This window comes from Poecilia latipinna, unplaced genomic scaffold (genome assembly GCF_001443285.1).
Source record: "Poecilia latipinna isolate Pla-1442-1.1 unplaced genomic scaffold, P_latipinna-1.0 Scaffold421, whole genome shotgun sequence".
NCBI classification, from domain to species: domain Eukaryota; kingdom Metazoa; phylum Chordata; class Actinopteri; order Cyprinodontiformes; family Poeciliidae; genus Poecilia; species Poecilia latipinna.
The window spans coordinates 233,532-251,003 of NW_015113037.1; the positions used below are offsets into that span (position 1 = coordinate 233,532).

At 39.6% G+C, this 17,472-nt stretch overlaps 1 long non-coding RNA gene across 2 annotated transcripts in view; it reads right to left on the minus strand.

Moving 5' to 3' along the window:
* Positions 1-4,378: 4,378 nt before the first annotated feature.
* Positions 4,379-17,472, minus strand: part of LOC106950791 (uncharacterized) — a 94,827-nt gene continuing 81,733 nt past the window's right edge. For both annotated transcript variants that reach the window (XR_001425685.1, XR_001425684.1), the window contains one exon: positions 4,379-5,182. This is a non-coding gene — a long non-coding RNA (uncharacterized LOC106950791). The remainder of the gene's footprint in view (positions 5,183-17,472) is intronic.

Sequence of the window (17,472 nt, forward strand, 5' to 3'; positions counted from 1 at the left end):
AAAAGGATCCAAGTTATCAGGCCCTGCCGATTTTTTGGTGTCTATATTTTTCAATTCTCTGAGAACCTCAGCTGTGGTTAAAAAATAACCACCGTTTTTAATGACTCATTATTCAAGGAGGTTTCAGTCAAGTAAGATATGAGGATGAGATGCTGTAACAAGTGGCAATACCATGTCTACACTCTTAGGCAATCCAAGATGTTATCAGAAATGTCAAAAGTTTAAAAGCAATCATTCCTGATATTGACAAAATGTATGTTAAAAAAAAATAAAAATAAAAAGCTAAAACAAATATTTAAAAAGGAATGTTCCAGATTAACTGCAATAAATGGTAGGAAGCATGCCATTTGAAATGTTATGCAGTCAATAATTTATATCGTGAACAAGATGGGTCCTGAGACTGCGCCTTGAGGTACACCTTTTCTGACGTCAAGAAAGGTGGAACTAAATCCATCCATTTGAACACACTGCGTCCTTACGAGCCGGGCAATCGGCAAACCAAGAGGCAGCTTGTTTAGAGATGCCATTCCTGAAAAGAATTTCTAACAAGATACCGTGGATCCACAGTGCCAGATGCCTTGGATAGGTTAATGAACAGGAGCCACACAATCTTTTTAAATCCGATGCCTCAAACACATTGCATTTGGCAGATGCTTTCATCCACAGAGACTTAAAAACGAGGATATAACAATGCAGTTAAAATCAAATCTAATAATGAGCCTCTTAGAAGAAAGGTTCTTCTAAGGTTGTGTCAGACTCAACAGGGGGGGCAGAGTATAAATGCAGCGCTGGATAGGAAATTAAAAGCCAGGTTTGTCAGTCCTTTTGTTGTATACCAAGCCGGCCATAAACAAGCATTTTGTTTTCATTTTGCAACCAAAATGATGGCTGATGTCATCTGCTGTTTATTTTTAGCGGGAAGATTTAGAAACTGATTTAAAGCCATCTGTCTGTGAGACATTCTTGCTTTGCCAGTAATAGGCTTGAGGACTAAACTACTTTTGCATTTGGCGTCTTTTAATTTTTTCAGCAATATTTGACCAAGCAGCTTGTTGTTCATTTTTTATTTTTTATTTTTTATTTTTTTTCCAGGTACAGTGTAGAGACTTTGTTTTTAAGCAGTTATACACAAAACATATTTGAACAATGTAGCAAATATGACAAACCTACCTAATACATTATTTTCTCAGATAAATACATACAATCAAACAAAGCAAATTACATAAACTTTGCCTGCACGGCACAGTCGGGCTTAATATCTGAAAGGCAAACTGCTGGAAACTTAGTCCACAAAATATGAGGTAAACTTATTTCTCTCTTTCTTTCAGTGGAGAGGGCCAATCATTTAGAAAAGTCTGAATTCAAGAGTAATGCTATTCATTGTACACCGCTGCTGAGGTCTTATGGATGTTTGCAGATGAAAAACTAGTGCTGATTCGCTGTTTAATGTGTGACAAGATTAATAAAGCTCCTCTGTATATAATCAGTGAGCTTCTGCCGGAACATTTTGTCACAGTGAAAATAAACCTCTGCCTACAGCTTAAATTTGACTACAACAGCAGATTGTCAGCATTCTGCAGCATAGTTTAGAAAAAAGCAGCCACAAAAGCGCATCACTGTCTCCTTTTAATCATTTACTTTATATTCCAGGTGAGACATGTTCCAGCTCCTTATGTCAGAATTATGTAGTTCTCGGCCTGTTTTTCCCTCTCCGTCTTCATCAGAAACACTTCTGCAAATAAGAGTTATTACAGAACGACAACAAAGCTCTGCAGCTAACAGCCGAAGCAACTGCAAGGTTTTGATAGATTTTTCTGGTCCAATTTCCTACTTTTCAGAATTCAAAGTTCTTAGTTCTTATAGGCCTCTCTTTGCAGTTTACATGTAAAGATGGATGAATGGACAAAAAAATTAAATATCAACGTTTAGGCACTGCTTTTAGGATAGTTGAATGGAAATTAAAAAAAAAATCATCTTGTTAACCGTGTTTTCTTTATTACATTTATCCAGGCCTGGAATAGGCAATGTGGAAGCAGAAGGTAAATAAACGGACAATATGTCACATGACTAATATGACACATGCTAGTTCCTATAAATGAGCTTTTTCTGTAATTAATTTACATTAAAGTTCTCCATTAGACTACAGTAATACAACAGACTATGTAGCAGGGAATGTGCTCCAGGCTTCACCGATGACGACATTTATCTTTGCCAGATTTAGCTTTTTGGTCCATTTGCAGAATTAGCAAAACGATAGGTATACTTTATGGCGACTGAATACACTTTAACATTATCAGTCACTGAAAGTTTATTCAACTTGCTCTGTGTGCCTTCACCCATTACAAGACGGTAAAAAAAAAAATAACTAAAACTGTCAGCAAACGCAATTAGCTGTCATCTCGGGGATAGCATTCTACCACAGGTTTTACGATTGTTAGAGACGACTACAGGAGACAGACTCACAACATGGCCCAAACTGGAGCTGGTAACACACATGGGTACAGACACCCCAATCATTTGTATCCAGAATAAGGATAAAGCCTCGTAAACACAGTAATGAGGGCTGTGATGATCAACAACTTCAGTCTCCATCGCTCCATTTCTCTTGTGCTTCAGAGCCCACATCGCTCACAAACAGCCAAGCGCTAATTTGGGATAAAAAGAAAATACTGACTTGCAATATTTTCCTGGTTTACCACAGACTTCCAAGGGACCACACATACAGGAGTGAAGTACCTCACATGCTCATTTGATAAAATTAGGTTAGGAAGGAGTCTGTTCTGCTCTTTCCGTCTTTGTGAGAGAGCAGCTGATGGTGTGGAAATTAGGAGCCTGCGTGTGCTTGTGTGTGTTTAGGAGTGTGTGTGTGTGTGTGTGTGTGAGTGGTTCACTAATCCCTCCACAGAGCTGAAACGAGTTAAAAACACATCAAAGGGAAGCTTAACCTCTGTGAAACCTCACCGGGTTTTCAAGAACAACAAATGATCATTCTCCTCATTGTTTCCAGGGGGAATCTTTTCACCGCTGCGTCGCTGACTTTTCCCCGAGTCCTTGGAGTTTTCAAAAAAAAAAAAAAGCCTGTGGTTTCATTTTTAATGACTGTGCCATTTGTGTGACTGCGCACGTGTGTTTGTGAAAGAACATAGGTGTGTGTAGGTGTGAGGAGGTGCATGCGTGCATGTGTGTTTGCATTTAAAAAGGGGGTAGTTTCGTCTGTGACACGGCAAATGAGGGGAGCGAAGCTAACAAGGACATAGAGCTCCGCACGAAATCATTAAAATGTCCGACATCCTGACTGGCTATACAAAAGTTATGTATATACACAAGCAATGAGGGATGGAAAGGGGGTTTGAAAGACAGACGGGGGCGATGGAGACAAAGGACGGCAAGATGAAGAGGCCGTCAGAAGCCCGAGACCCGTTTTCCCCAAATTCTCATCATCACAGTATAATAGCGCTCTTTCTGGTTAAATATTTGCATACTTTTTCTCTTAACCCTTTTCTCATGTGAATAAGCACCGGCCTTTTTTGTTTTTAATTCTTCAAACTACAAAAAAAATGATGTGTCAACTGTAGATGTACAATGGATTATAAGGCATAAATGTGCTGTATCACTGCAGCAAAATCTTATTTAAGTTCATTTACTGTAATTTTTCATGCCTGGCAATGTATTTACATTTAGGTCTGACATGGTAGTCAAACATTCAACAATATAGTAACTATACTCACATGCAATCTATGCTATGGAGCATTTCACGAGCTGACAGAGAAACGTTAATAGAGGCACTCTGAAATATGAATACAGTAGGTACAGAGATATGCAAATACAAGTATGTCTGTTCTCCATTATCTATAATTAAACCCATGAAAAACAACAAAAAAAAAAAAGCCAAATAAGTTTTAGGTACTTTTAAGTCACATTGTAATGACTTGGTGCTAATAATCTTCTCCACAGACTCGCGGAGAAACATGCCAACACATAAAGGCACGTGGTCGTGTTTACGAGAGGAGAAGTGGGACACATGGTGCGCAGCTGCAGTGTAACGAGAGAACGCGTTAGAAGCATTTATGCCAACATCTGCGCCATGTCTGTGGATGACGATGATGATGTGATGACACTCATTCGTCCATTGCGAGGCTAACATCATGAGTAGGACGGATTTACTCCTTAAAGATGTGGCACTGAGTTGCATATATCGTATGCAAGTAATTTAGATTCCAAGCTGAGCAGAAAGTATTCATTTTTCTTACCCTTTGGGATTTTACAAATAAGTGTCGACATTTTATTATTTATTATTTATTTTTTTTACCTCAATAGGCTAGATTCACATTTGTCTCAAACGTTGGAGTGTTGAATCTGTAATCAAGAGATCAAGAGGTTTTTTGTTTTGTTGTTTTTATTTCATTGTGGTGGGATTTGCTGAGTTTTGTAACACCAACTTGTGTTGCAGTACAAACTGATGGTGTATTTTTTCTTCTTTTTTGTGCTCAAAATCTTAGAAAACATTTTCACAAATGTAAATGCTGCACAGTATTACGACTGGCACTGACTCAATGAGACTAAATGGTCTCAATAACTGATAATAAACAGTTGTGCAACTTTTATGATGTTTTATTTTTCTGGTAGTATGAGTGGCTATAAAATACTAAACTTTCAGATACAGTATTTGTTGTCTTTCATGCAAAAGCCTTCTGGTTCTGCCAAACTAGGCAAAACTAGAACCTTTTGATCTGACTTTGATCTGCAGGACATAACCCTCATACCAAATAAATAACAAGAAACTTAAAAGTTCAAAAGTAATCACAGGTCAAAGTCAGAAGGTTCTACTTCCCAGATGTTCACTCATCCTCCATGACAGCCACCTTCCAGACAGTAGGAGACAGCGCATCCCACAGCTGGCCTATCCCCAAATGCTTCACCGAGCCTGGGACTCACCTGATCTGTCCCTACCATCTCCTTTCACCTTAGTTTGGGTTTAAGCCCCATCAGTGTCCCCCTGCCACTGAGTTGATTCTCAGAGCTGGGGGATGGAGGCAGAGAGAGAGAGAGAGAGAGAGGTGGATGGAGGAGTAATGCTGAGAGGTGGATGAAAATAAGATCCGTCGCTCTAGTCTTCTGTGCCTGGACGTCTTCTCCTCATACAGCCTACGCAACCGTTTACTCCTCTGCGGAGGACATTTAGCTGGAGAGAGAGAAAGAAAACATTTCAGAGGAAGACACGCAGAGAGAAAAATGATTCATTTTTTTTGAACGCAAATGACAACAATGTGAGCAGGGACACACTTTGAGGAAACTCTGAGGAATCCCAAACATTGAGATTCACATAATCAAGTAACAAAACTTCATTCAGAGTCGCAGAAATTCGATGAACCATCAGAAGTGAACAGCTATCAGGTTTTACCAAGTAGCTGACATTTCAATACGACTCTCATTCAAGCTTTTGCAGTCCCTTTCTCACAGCTGAAGGGGAAATGCAAATGGGGGTTGGAAAAGGGGGCTTGAGGAGTGCGTTGTGCTCACGGTTGGAAATAGGAATCATGCGACAGGAGAAATTTCAGCATAAAACACAACCAATTTAAGTGATCATTAGAGGTCTTATTGGACGGAAAATCACCCGTGACACAAAACAAATTGCACATTGTCAAAACATGATTGGGCTCACTGAAACGCAATTACAGACAAGTGAAATTGTGTTTTGTTTTGTTTTTTCCTTTTTTGACAAAAACATTTAGGTGAAGGCAGGAGGAAATTTAAGCTAAGAAGTCGTTTTCAAGGCCTAGACATTACAGAATTTTGCATCTGCTGTAAAACACGGCACTTTGCCGGTTGAAAGAGAAGGATAATGAAGCAGATAGGAGATTAAAAGAACGAAAGATTTAAAATTACTCATTTTAGCTCTAAGGAGGAGTAGAACGAGAAAGTTAAACAGGCAAAGAAATAAAAAAAAAACACAAATGTCAGATATTGACAGTGGCACACATTCGCATCTGTTTTTTGTGTGTGCAAGCTGCGCTTAAAGAATGATGTCACAATAACATGTCTGGCCATGTGTGCTCTTATAACTGTGCATTACTGCGTGTGTGTGTGTGTGCGTGTGTGTATAAGAGTAAGAGAGCGAAACACAAATGGAGATGAGACAGACATTTCCGGATGTTTCCCATCCAGACACCTTCCCCGCCCTCTACACACACACACACACTTAGCATGTCTTTCTATTTTCACGAGGACTTTCCACTGACTTCCATTCATGTCTAGAGTCTTACCCTTGACCTTTAAGTACTGTATTGCCAGAATATGCCTAGCCCTAACACAAAAACAGCAATTCTTCATATAGGGCCGGGACTTTTGGCCCCATAAGCAGCAGTCGTTCCTTAAACGGTCCTTTCAAAGACAAGGTCATGCATGCATGCACACGCAGACACACACACACACATATATAGACAAAGGTGAAGATGCATAATGGATCTGATAAAATGTATGACATCCGATGATCAGAAATAGTCTTAAGCTTCATTTCTGCCAAGCCAATAAATACACTGTGTGTCACAACCATCGTAAGTCGCTTAAAGAGCATATACTGTATTCAACTAGAAAGCATCCTTCAGTCTGTTAATTTTATGCTACGCCAAAAGTAATAGAGCCTATAAATGAAAAACACTGAGGCTGACATTTATAATTAACTGCATATTCAGACAGACCTGATTAATTTTGTTCGTCTTTGGTGGCTCGGGGTACCTTTTTCTAATTGCATGGGAGGGGGGTAAAATTAAAAATCAAAGCTTGCCAGCTCACTCGTCACATACCACGAGTAAACTGGCGTGCATCGGTTTGATAAAAAGGACGTGAGCACTTCTATAAGTGGGGTTGAGAGAAAGACAGAAGGGCACAGTAAGTGGGGATTATGACGTTTAACACATTTCAATAGCTCTGTTGGAAATGGCAAAATAAAAAAAGCTCAAAACAGCTTAATGAAGAAAGCAGTGGTTAATTTAAATTATGTTACTTAGGAAGTAGACGCTGCTGCAATTACAGATAAAGATTATTTTACACAAAATAAACCGTCACTAAAGTCACAAGGTCTTGGAAATACTTCACTGAAACTAAAACGGTCAAAAGCACATGTACGCTTCGTCAATATGCTAAAATCACAGCGCCATGTAGTGGCCTGGCATTACAACTACAGCAGGTTCAAGGTCATGGCCGTGCTGTGTAAACGTGGAACTTTTTCCCCCCCATCACCATCCAAAAATACAAAGATACCAGATAGTGTTCTTGTGTAATTTTTATCAATAATGAAATGGGAAGAAAAAAAAATGTTGGACTGGCTCGAGCTCTTTCCGAATGTTTTAAGCATAGTCCGCCCTCCAGCTGGTTCTGCACGCCATATAAGATAAAACCTTTCCAGTCCTAAAAAGACATGCACATTTGTCATGGTGTGTAAATTTATAGTACCACCAGCAAGTCTTTTTTTTAAAGTATTACTGCTTTTAAATTCCAGTTGGAAAACTGTGAGTAAGGCAGGTGAGTGCAGGGATCTGAGCAATTAGCCCAACATTAGGCAATTTAGGTGGACAATTTTATGGCTTCAATAATATTTTAAAGGACTGCACGTGATCATTTCTACTTTTGTGTTTGCACATGTCATAAAGCCACCAAAATTTACTTTGCATCAGATTCGTTGAGTTGCTTTAACCTGAAAGTGAACCAATCTAATGCATTTTCTCTCATCTCTGCCTGAAATAACACGTCATTCTCAAACAACAAACAAAAAAAGAAACAAAAAAAAAAAAAACCTAAGGTTTAATGATAATCATGATCTCTGTTAATTTGGTGTGACATTTGAAAAGTTTGCATGAAATTAGCTTGACAGTGGAATGGAAATCAGGTGAATGTGTTCTGTGGAGAGCCTCTGGGTGAGCGGGAGAGCAAAGCCTCTGTTTGATGAGCAAATAAGACTGATGCAATGAGACAGACCTGATTTATAACCTGACGGCTTGTACATGAATAAACTGAGCAAAATCATCCAACTTCTTCAGGGATATCTGAATATTTGTGTGCGTGTGTGTGCAGGTGTGAGAGTCCAGCAGACCAGTGAAATGTTTCTATCCTTGCCTTTCCCGGCAGCTTGTGTGTTTGTGTGCAAGTAGATTGTCCGTGCTGGATCGATGTGTGTAATGATTCACACTGGAGATTAAGAGGCGCCATTACACACCTGACCTGTTAAACAGCACCTTTCTCTTTCCCTCCGTCTGTTGCTTCCTGTGTGGCTCCATACTCCTTCGTCTGAAACCTGCAACTAATGTCGGCATTAAAACTTCAACAAGTACCAGCTTTCCTCGCAGCCCGTCAATCAGCGGGCCACTCCGCAAACTAACAAAAGTCGGGTGAGCCATTCCCCGGGCCCAGGAGTTTTGGAGAACTGAGGGGGCTGAGGAGTGCTTTTGATTTGTCTCTCCTTTGGTGATTTGTTGACTCTTGTGAAGTTCAACACAGTAAAAAATGTCAGCATTTCCCAAGAATATTCCTCTGTGTTTTTTTCCCCCACATTGTTTTATCACAGCGGGCCATTTCCCTGCGCTGTCATGGAGAGATCAGCGCGGCTGTATTGATATACATCTTTCTCTGAGTTTCATGAAAGGGAAATCATTTACCAGAGAAAAGAAACGTCACTGCTTTTTCCCGATACGATTTGTCCTCCTCCCCCCTCCCCCCTCACCAAACCAACGCCGCCCCCTCTCACCACCACCTCCAACCCTCCATCCCAACCCTGCTACAGACTTTTCACTTTTATCGTAGGAAGAGGAAATGGATGTCTGTGTGTGCCTCTGTGTAAGTGCGCTTGCGTGTTTGAAGTTGGACGCTTGAAAGCTTCCTCTTCTGTGTGAGCTCAACAGCAGGTGGGCTGGTGTGTGGGTTTGTGTTTGTGTCTGTCGGGTAAAAGGACCGTCAGGACGTGGCGTGTCTTTGTGTGTGCGCGCGCGTGCGTGTGCATGTATGACAATCTTACTTGTTGATTTAATACGCCAATGGCCTCCAGGTTGCTTTGCAGTCTCGAAAGCATGTCCTCGATTCTGCTGAGGTTTCGAGCAACTGTGTTTCTTTTCAGTGCTGCAAGACAAGTGAAAGCCTCCGAACCAGCAAACGTATGGAAGTAATTTTAGACAAAGTCGCTTTAAACTTGAGCTAAGCAGGTGAATTAAATATTTATTTCTGCCGTCAACTGAAAGGCTAGCTCCAAACAATCACAAAGACGTTTTCAAAAGACAAAAAGCAATTATTGCTTTTTGTCTTTTTTTACATTTTTGCCACATTGTGGCAACGCACAAAAAGCAAATAGACGGATCCACTGTAAAAATGTAACATTTTGAAACTTTTGTTTTAAAACGTGGAGAAACAAATGTCTCTGCGTGCGTTTTCAATGAAATTTTATTAGATAGTTTAACTGGAGACAAAAAAAAAAAAAGTAAAATTCAGAAAAATATACAGATACTTTATATTTGCTTCTATCCATACAGAGAAACATATTTTCATACAACCGCAGCCAAATACTGATGAAAATGTTGAGCACAAGAGGTTAAGATGCACCATCTTCGTTATGTCTACCTTCATTAAAACTTATTACTAAACTCAAAGATGGGTTGGCAAATAGGTTCCTGAAATCATTAAATTATAATGCATATGAATCAGGGGAAAAAAAAAAAAAAAAAAAAAAAAGGAAAATGCAGACAGGGAACATTAAGAGTACAAGAAGCCATTTAAGATTTTAACTGTTTATTAAATCTGTTTTGGGAAATGACAAACAAATGTTAGGGTCTCGTATCTTCAGACCCAGGGCTGACTAAGGAATGACTATTAAATTAACGACGGTGGATAATGGTGCTCTGTGCGAGCTGAAAAGCTTGCTGCCCCCGCTTTACGCTTTTTCTTTCATGCTCCAATGAACCTGTCCAGTTAGCATTCGGGGGGGGGAAACCCTTCTAAATACTTTAGTGAAGACTTCTTAGCCCATTAAAGTACCACTGTACCTCCTTTATGTTAATTTTCTTGTAAAAGAGCAAGCTGGGATTTTCTATCAGAGCAGCGGATGGGGAAGACAGTCCCGTTTTGCTTCAGTTGAGAAGATGCATGCACTCCTCGAAACGCTGATAAATGGCATTATTGTTCCTGTAGATGTGATGGTGGCGTCGGGGTTTCAGGGCGGAGGGCTGGGGGGAGGGAACTCAGACACAGACACACAGAGTCTGAAATGTTTGCTCTCATCAGCCACAAGTTAAAACATTTAAATTAAAAAAGAAAGTTGAGAGACTATGTGAACCGACATATTTGCATGGAAAGTTTGTACGATTCGTAAGTTCTTGTGTTTTAGTGGATTGTAAACTTCAACTATAACAATAAAATGAATGTAAAAAAAAAAAACTGTCATAAAATAGTATTTGTTTTGATTTCTTTCACATATGCTTTTGAATTTTAAGACTGCATAGGAATATTTATGTTTTTAGATGCATGTTATATAACCTTGGAGTCACTGTGCAACGTTATGTGAAACAGGCAAAAATAAAGAGCCTCGTTTTTCAGTTGTATACGTCACTGGAGTTGTGCATACTTTTATTAGTTTATGTCAGCAAGTAAAACATTAAAAATGAGAAAATGCTGAATAAATAAAAATCCATAGACAGACGAGCAAATAGTTGTAATCTGAATCTCTGCTTATAAGCAAACTAATTTAGCTCGGCCAATAATAAGCCTTTTTTTTTTTTTTAAAGAAAAACTCATTTCCCAAAAATGACATTTACCAACTGAAGATAATTGCAACTGACCCATACAGATCTTTTAATTTCACACCATAAAGATGATACAGAATGTTAATAAGAGAAATGCTGAAATTTCCCTTTGATCGCTTACATTGCGATATAAAATTGAGTTCCATGAGTTTCCAATCAACCACCGAGGGGGGGGGGGAAAGAAGAAAAAAAAAGAAAAAAAAACAAGCAGCGTGAAGTTCTGCGTACAAACCAGCTCTATGAAATCCAAAGCGCCACATCGCCGCAGATTCTTCAAATGATTTAAACTCTTTTCTCGATGGTAATGTGGTCTTCAGCAGATCATGAATCATCGCCGCTGCTGAGACAACTGTGTGAGATTTATGGACTCCATGCGAGAGAGCACAGCGATGCGCGGAGCTCCTGGCATGACGCCTGTGTAAACATATGTTCTTCTGTTTACACGCAAACACGGACGAGTGTAATTAGCGGCCTAACCCAATCAATGTGCGTATAATTACAGTCATTACCGTCAAAGCCAAACAACTGCGCGCTCTAAACCAGCCAATAAAATACGCGCTCCCGCTCTTGCTCCAGTCTCACTCATCTTTCTTATTTACTGCTCTTATTTGGCTGTAAATTTTATGCAAGACTCGGCGCCCTGCTTGCGCAGCCACACTCTTATCGCCCGTCTCCGTTTCTCTGTCACTTCTGCTCTCTGTGTTTGTACAAATCCTCTGCTGTGATCACTGGCTGCTCTTAATTGGAGGCACATCATTAGCCGTGGGACTGATGAAGCCTGATGCTTTATGAGCGCTCCCCTCACACGCTTCGTGTCAGACAGCAACTGAGTCAGTGTTGCCAGCAGCAAGCAGCATATCAGTATCCGTTTCCATCACTTAGCCCTTTTTCAGCAGCTACGTCCTTCTCTCCATACACTTTTACTGCTAACGCTTTGGTTGTAGAGTAAAGCTTTCGTTGCATTGTTCAATAAATTTGTTTCAAACCACTGGTGGAAAAAAAAAAAAAAAAGGGCAACGTATATCCTACTGTATTCTAAGCATGACAATGACCTAAATGTGCAGGGAAAAGGCTTATATTTCACTGCTTTTTCATATTAAATGCAATTTGTTTCCATACTGGACGCTGTAGTGGAGATCTTGTGAAAGGCATTAAGGATACTTTGATATGTGACTGAGAAAGGGATCAAACGTTAACGCTCACAATAATGGACGGTCAGCTCTGCCTCGTGAACCGGACTCCCATGCGGAGCTTCTCTTTCATATGTTGCTGTACATAAATTAAACTTCTTTCCTCAACTCACAGAGATTTCGATCTTGGATGAAACAGTTTGAACTCAACCCTTTTCGTCTTTGAGTAAGAGAAAGGGCTTTTTGGTAAAAGAGTCTTGTTTACTCACCGGGCGAAATCTAGAACTTTAATCCCACCAGACAATTATCTCTGCTCTGCATTTTCTCTGCTTCATTTGCACAGCCTCTGGTTGAGGTCTCGGTAAAGTGGTCACAATGTATTGCAGACATATGTTTTTGTTTTGTTTTTTTAGTTATGTCATTCATAGGGGTTTAATGAGATCTCATGTCCAAGTAAAGTTTGCCATGTGATGCACTATCCTTTTGCTGTCAACTTCATCTGAGGCCATTATGAGCTCTGGATATTTAAGCTTGAACTCCATCTCCTATTTGTAACTCTTATTTTGAAGTTTGAAAGAAAGCATTTCTTTAAGGTTTCCTGCTATATAGAAAGAGTCAACAAATATCCGCTTCCAGGCAGCTATGTAGCAGCAATTCAGGTATTTGGTAGAAAGGAGAACTGATGGCAGAGGGGCAGATGTTTATCCAAAAGTTGTCGCAACACTGAGATGGTTACAGATATGCTTAAATTGCTAAAACCTAAAGTGGGAAGACTTACTTTTAGCGGAGATTCTTTAAAAAACACAATTTCTAATTCATCCAGCATTTATTTTTTTTCGTGTAAGAACACAAAAAAAGCCATCCTATTTCTGGGAAGTTGGACAACCTTAAGACGAGAACAAAATCTGCAACATGTAGACAAGAGAAACCCAGACGGAAATATTCTATACCCCCAGACCTACAACTTCAGTGGTAAAGAGCCAACGTCCTGCAAATCTTAGATACATCCCTGCTCCAACAGACCGGATTTTTTTTACTTTTCAAAAACAATTTAGATCAGATCTTGTTCTCGTCTCATGAGATGAATGAATCATTATGCCACTGATTATATGACAACTGGAGAACAAAGCAAATCAGACATTTTAAAAAAGAAAGTCTGAATAAGAGAAAAACAACTGCTGTTGTGATCACGGTACACTGCAACACTATAAAGATTTTACATGAATGCAAAATATATTTATATATTACACTTTAAGGAAATAAAAAAAAAATAAGACACATCCTTACAAACTTTAGTATTTTACCTAGTGTAGAGTTATATCTCTTTTTGTTTTGTGTTTTTGTCAGACTTTCTATGGGCTGGATTATTTAAAAAAAAATACCATTTGCACTGCTAAATTCTTTTTCTTTGGAAAAGTAGACAAAGTTATCTTTGTAAATCTTTTTAATAAACCTCTATCCAGTGAAGAAATCTCAACATTGTGCTGATTGTTGTCAGTGATAGTGGCACTGGAGGCACTGTTAAGTTAAATCCTTTGCCACAAGTAATGAGATTTAGGTACAGAACGTATAGGCCTGTCATGCAAATATCATGACACATTCGTTTTCTTACCGATATGAGATTATCATATATATGGCATTTAGGGTAAGTGTGTCTGTGTGGTCGTAATAACAAAGCAACAACGGAATGAAATGAATTAGGAATACTCATAATAAACAAAAATGAAGATAAGAAAAAGCTTTGAACACAATGGGAGGCTCTGTGGAAGACGCTCTCATTCACAGTTTTTATATATCTTGTTCCATGTTATTATATTTGCTCAATCAAACCCTCTCTTATGCATACATCTATATGAACTGCCTCACTCTCTGTCCCACTCTCTCGCTCATTTGCAATTATGAGGGAAAGACAAAGAAAAGCGATTCATCTTTCTGTCGCAGCCCCTTAATGATATCATTAAAATGACTGACAGCTTTGAATAGCACTGGGAACCTACCCCAGTCAAAACAAATCTGATCCGTTTTGGAAACAGAGCCTGGTGGTTCGTTAGGGGAGGGCGGGGTGGGGGTGGTGGTGGAGGGTAACATGAGAGGGTGCATGTGTGCAAAATGGGTGAGGTTTTCGGGAGGACTGTTAATGAGGAATACCTCGGGGGGGGGGGACACACTGGCGGCACAGGGGGGTGATACTGCTTCAGGCAGGTGCCCGCACAAACACCTGACCCCCGACATGCGTGCTCTTCTTTCTCACTTCCATCCTACACCCAATCCCATCTGTGCAACATTCATTTTCATTGCCTTAATGAACCTAATAAATATATCTCCTCTCTATTGATGAATGCCATTTGACAGCCATAGGGTGGCAAGCAGGAGAGGACAGAAGACACTTGATTGGAGTGTAATGGTTGTTAAAGGCCCAGCATGAATGACGCATTCAGATTGAAGAAGACACATAATGCACATACATTCACACACACGCACACACACGTATAATTACACTAGGTACACACAGGTGGCCAAGGCCTATGGGGTGTTTCATCCACAACTTGACAATCCTGCCGTTGTCATCGTCATCAGCTTTGGCGATGGGTCATGTTCAAAAGCAATAGGTTCTGATTTGTAGTGAATCAGAAGAGCAGACTCCTCACTTCTTTTTTTTTTTTCCTTTCATTGCTCAACTCTCACTCTCAGTGATTCCACCCTGCTCACGGCAGAGCTTCGATTTGATTCGCAGCATGGCAACCTTGTGGCCAATCACATCTGAGGATATGAGGTCGTACCGTTCTGTGAGGAGGGGACAGACGTGTGCAGAAAATGTTTGTTCCCTCAGTCTGTAGACAGCAGTAAGGACACAAAAACCTATAAATATAGCGGACACCTGTAAATAATATATTGGTAATAGCAAAGCAGAGGACATAGTTTGGTAACTGAGTTTAGCTCTGTTCAAATGCCTGCTTTCGTATCATAACAAATGCATAAATTTAGGCAAATTTAGTCTTCTCATAAAAGCACTGAATGCTAAAAGTTTCATTGACAACCAAGGCATTCGTGTTTTTCACATTAGGCTAAAATATGAGGCAACAGATAATGATAAATTAAGAGCCATTTGGGAGCCGTACCAAAACAGCCAGCTCTCTGTAAAGAGCCAAACTTCCCTTCGCCAGTTCAGGCCAGATCATGTATAAAAGAGCGACACATGGTGGGCAGCAGTTTTGTTGGATGTGAATGCTTAGATCTGATCAGGTGCTGAATGCACACACACATGGACTTTCATCTACGCTCTCTCCTAATACATACAACACATCCAAACAACACGCATACAGATGACTCACATTTTCTGGATGCCCCAGTCTTGTTTCTGGGCCTGCAAACGATTACAGCTTGAAAAACAATCCTGTTTGTGATCAACTCTCCTTTTTTTTTGTCTCTTCTAATTTGTAGTTTATGGCACTTTGACCCCGCACTTGTTCACCTCTAAGCATTCCATCTCTCCCTTCCCTTCATTTCTACCCCTTCTTTAATTCTCTCCATCCCTACCTTTAGCAAGTCATTAGCCCCTTGAAGGTGTCCACCAAAAGGAAGAAGATACAATGACAGTTTAATAGACAATATGCAGAGAGCAGCATTGTACTACAGACACCTATTGTCATCAAGAGCCTTTTGTAAACTTTTCAGGCAAAAACATAGTAAAATATACCACACAAAGGTCATGGTGCCCGTAACTCTGTCTTTCCAGCTGGAGGTTCAGACAACACATCTGACACACAAACACTCTCAAAGCCTCCATAAAATGAAATTCCACACCCATTAAACATTTACCCTCGAGTGTATTTACTCCTGTATTTTGTTATACCAGCTTTCAGACTCCAGGACTATTACTTTTGCTACAATTGTTTTGTTTATGTGAGATAATGTTTTCAAGTCCTGTATACATATATGGAGAGCGAACTTTTACACAGTGCGTAATTTCTAGCAAAATTAAGAGCTACCTGCTTAACTGGATGCAATGGAAACATGTTTCATGTGAAGTCTGCTACATCAGCACCATTTCATACTTTGACAGTGTAAAGGGGACATAAAAGGATTCTGACTGCCAGGTGCAAATATGTCAGCTGAACTACAAGAACACACACACATGACTCACATGGTCACACTTTGATAATTCTTCAAATATGCCTTAGATGAGCACTCTTTTCTAACTTAAAAAAAAAAAAAACGCTATGCATGACAGACACAGAAGATCTTCATATGTTTCAGATAATAAATCCTTGTTTCTCTTCTTCACTAATAGTAAGCAGCACCTTATTTTGAGCTTTGATCTGGGCTATCAGGCCCTCAAAAAGATCTGGAAAACATACTGGACGAATTCCTTAAGCCCTTAGCTGTCGCCAGGGGTGGGCTGGGGTTGAAAATCAGAGGGCGGCTGCGATGGGAGCACTAGTGCGTTTTATGGGGTAAAACAATCCGACCACCGGTTGGTTCGCCCTGGAACAGACCAGTCATTTGGAAATCTCCCAAAGGTGAGTACGCCTCTGACAGTTACCCACAAACGCTTACATGTCAGACAATGGTTCAGTGAGACACAGTGTTCTCATAACAGTTAAGAGGTTAAGCTAATACTACACAAAGTGAAGAAATGTAGAACAGCATTGTTTTTTTGCAAAAAGAAAAATGAAAATGAGTAAAATTCAAACTTCCAGTAGGGAAGAGCGCTTTGACCACTTTCACTCATTCTCCACTATGAACACATGTTTTTTTCTCTCAGTAGTAGATATTGGACATATTGCTAAGATGTCTACTGGGGCATATGACATGAGAGTGCATCATAAAAGTTTCAAAAAAAAACAACATAAAATTCAAATAGACGTAATATTCACATTTTTGTAACTTATTAAAATGTTCGGCAGTAAAGAAAAATAAAGTAATATACCATGGAATTAGTTGAGTGCATGGCTTCACATCGGTTTGTTTACAGGTATAAAATAGCAACACATAGGTAAGAAAGAATTACAAATTAGCGAAGAGGCCAATTGGACTGTAGTACTTTAACTACTTTAGTTTGAGCAGAGCTTTTTAGTTTTAAAATAGTCTCACGTAAAAGAAACATTACCAATGATTGCATAATTTTATTTTATTTTTTATTTTTTTGCATTGCAAAAATTCCCTCTCTCACTATGCATGCATACAAATCATATTCACCATTAAATGTGAGTTGAAAGGGCCAAAGGTGTAATTAAAGGAAGGCAAAAGGGGGAGTAAGTGAGGTTCTAATAATGGGAAGGTGAAGAAAATGTGGATATAAATGTCAAAAACAAGGCATAATAGAAACATTAGGAGAAATTGGGTAAATGGAGAATAATGGAGGATGAAAGAGATGGCATTTGCAGACACAGGTATAAATAGCAAGGTGAGGTATTCAGCAGGGGGGAGAGAGGAAAGATTGAGGATGGGAAAGAGCAGGAGATGAGATTGGAGAAATGAAAAAGATGGGTGGGGGGTAAAAACAGCAACTGGATGGCACTGGCCAAACTGCTGACTTTTTCATTCTGCTTATCAGTCAG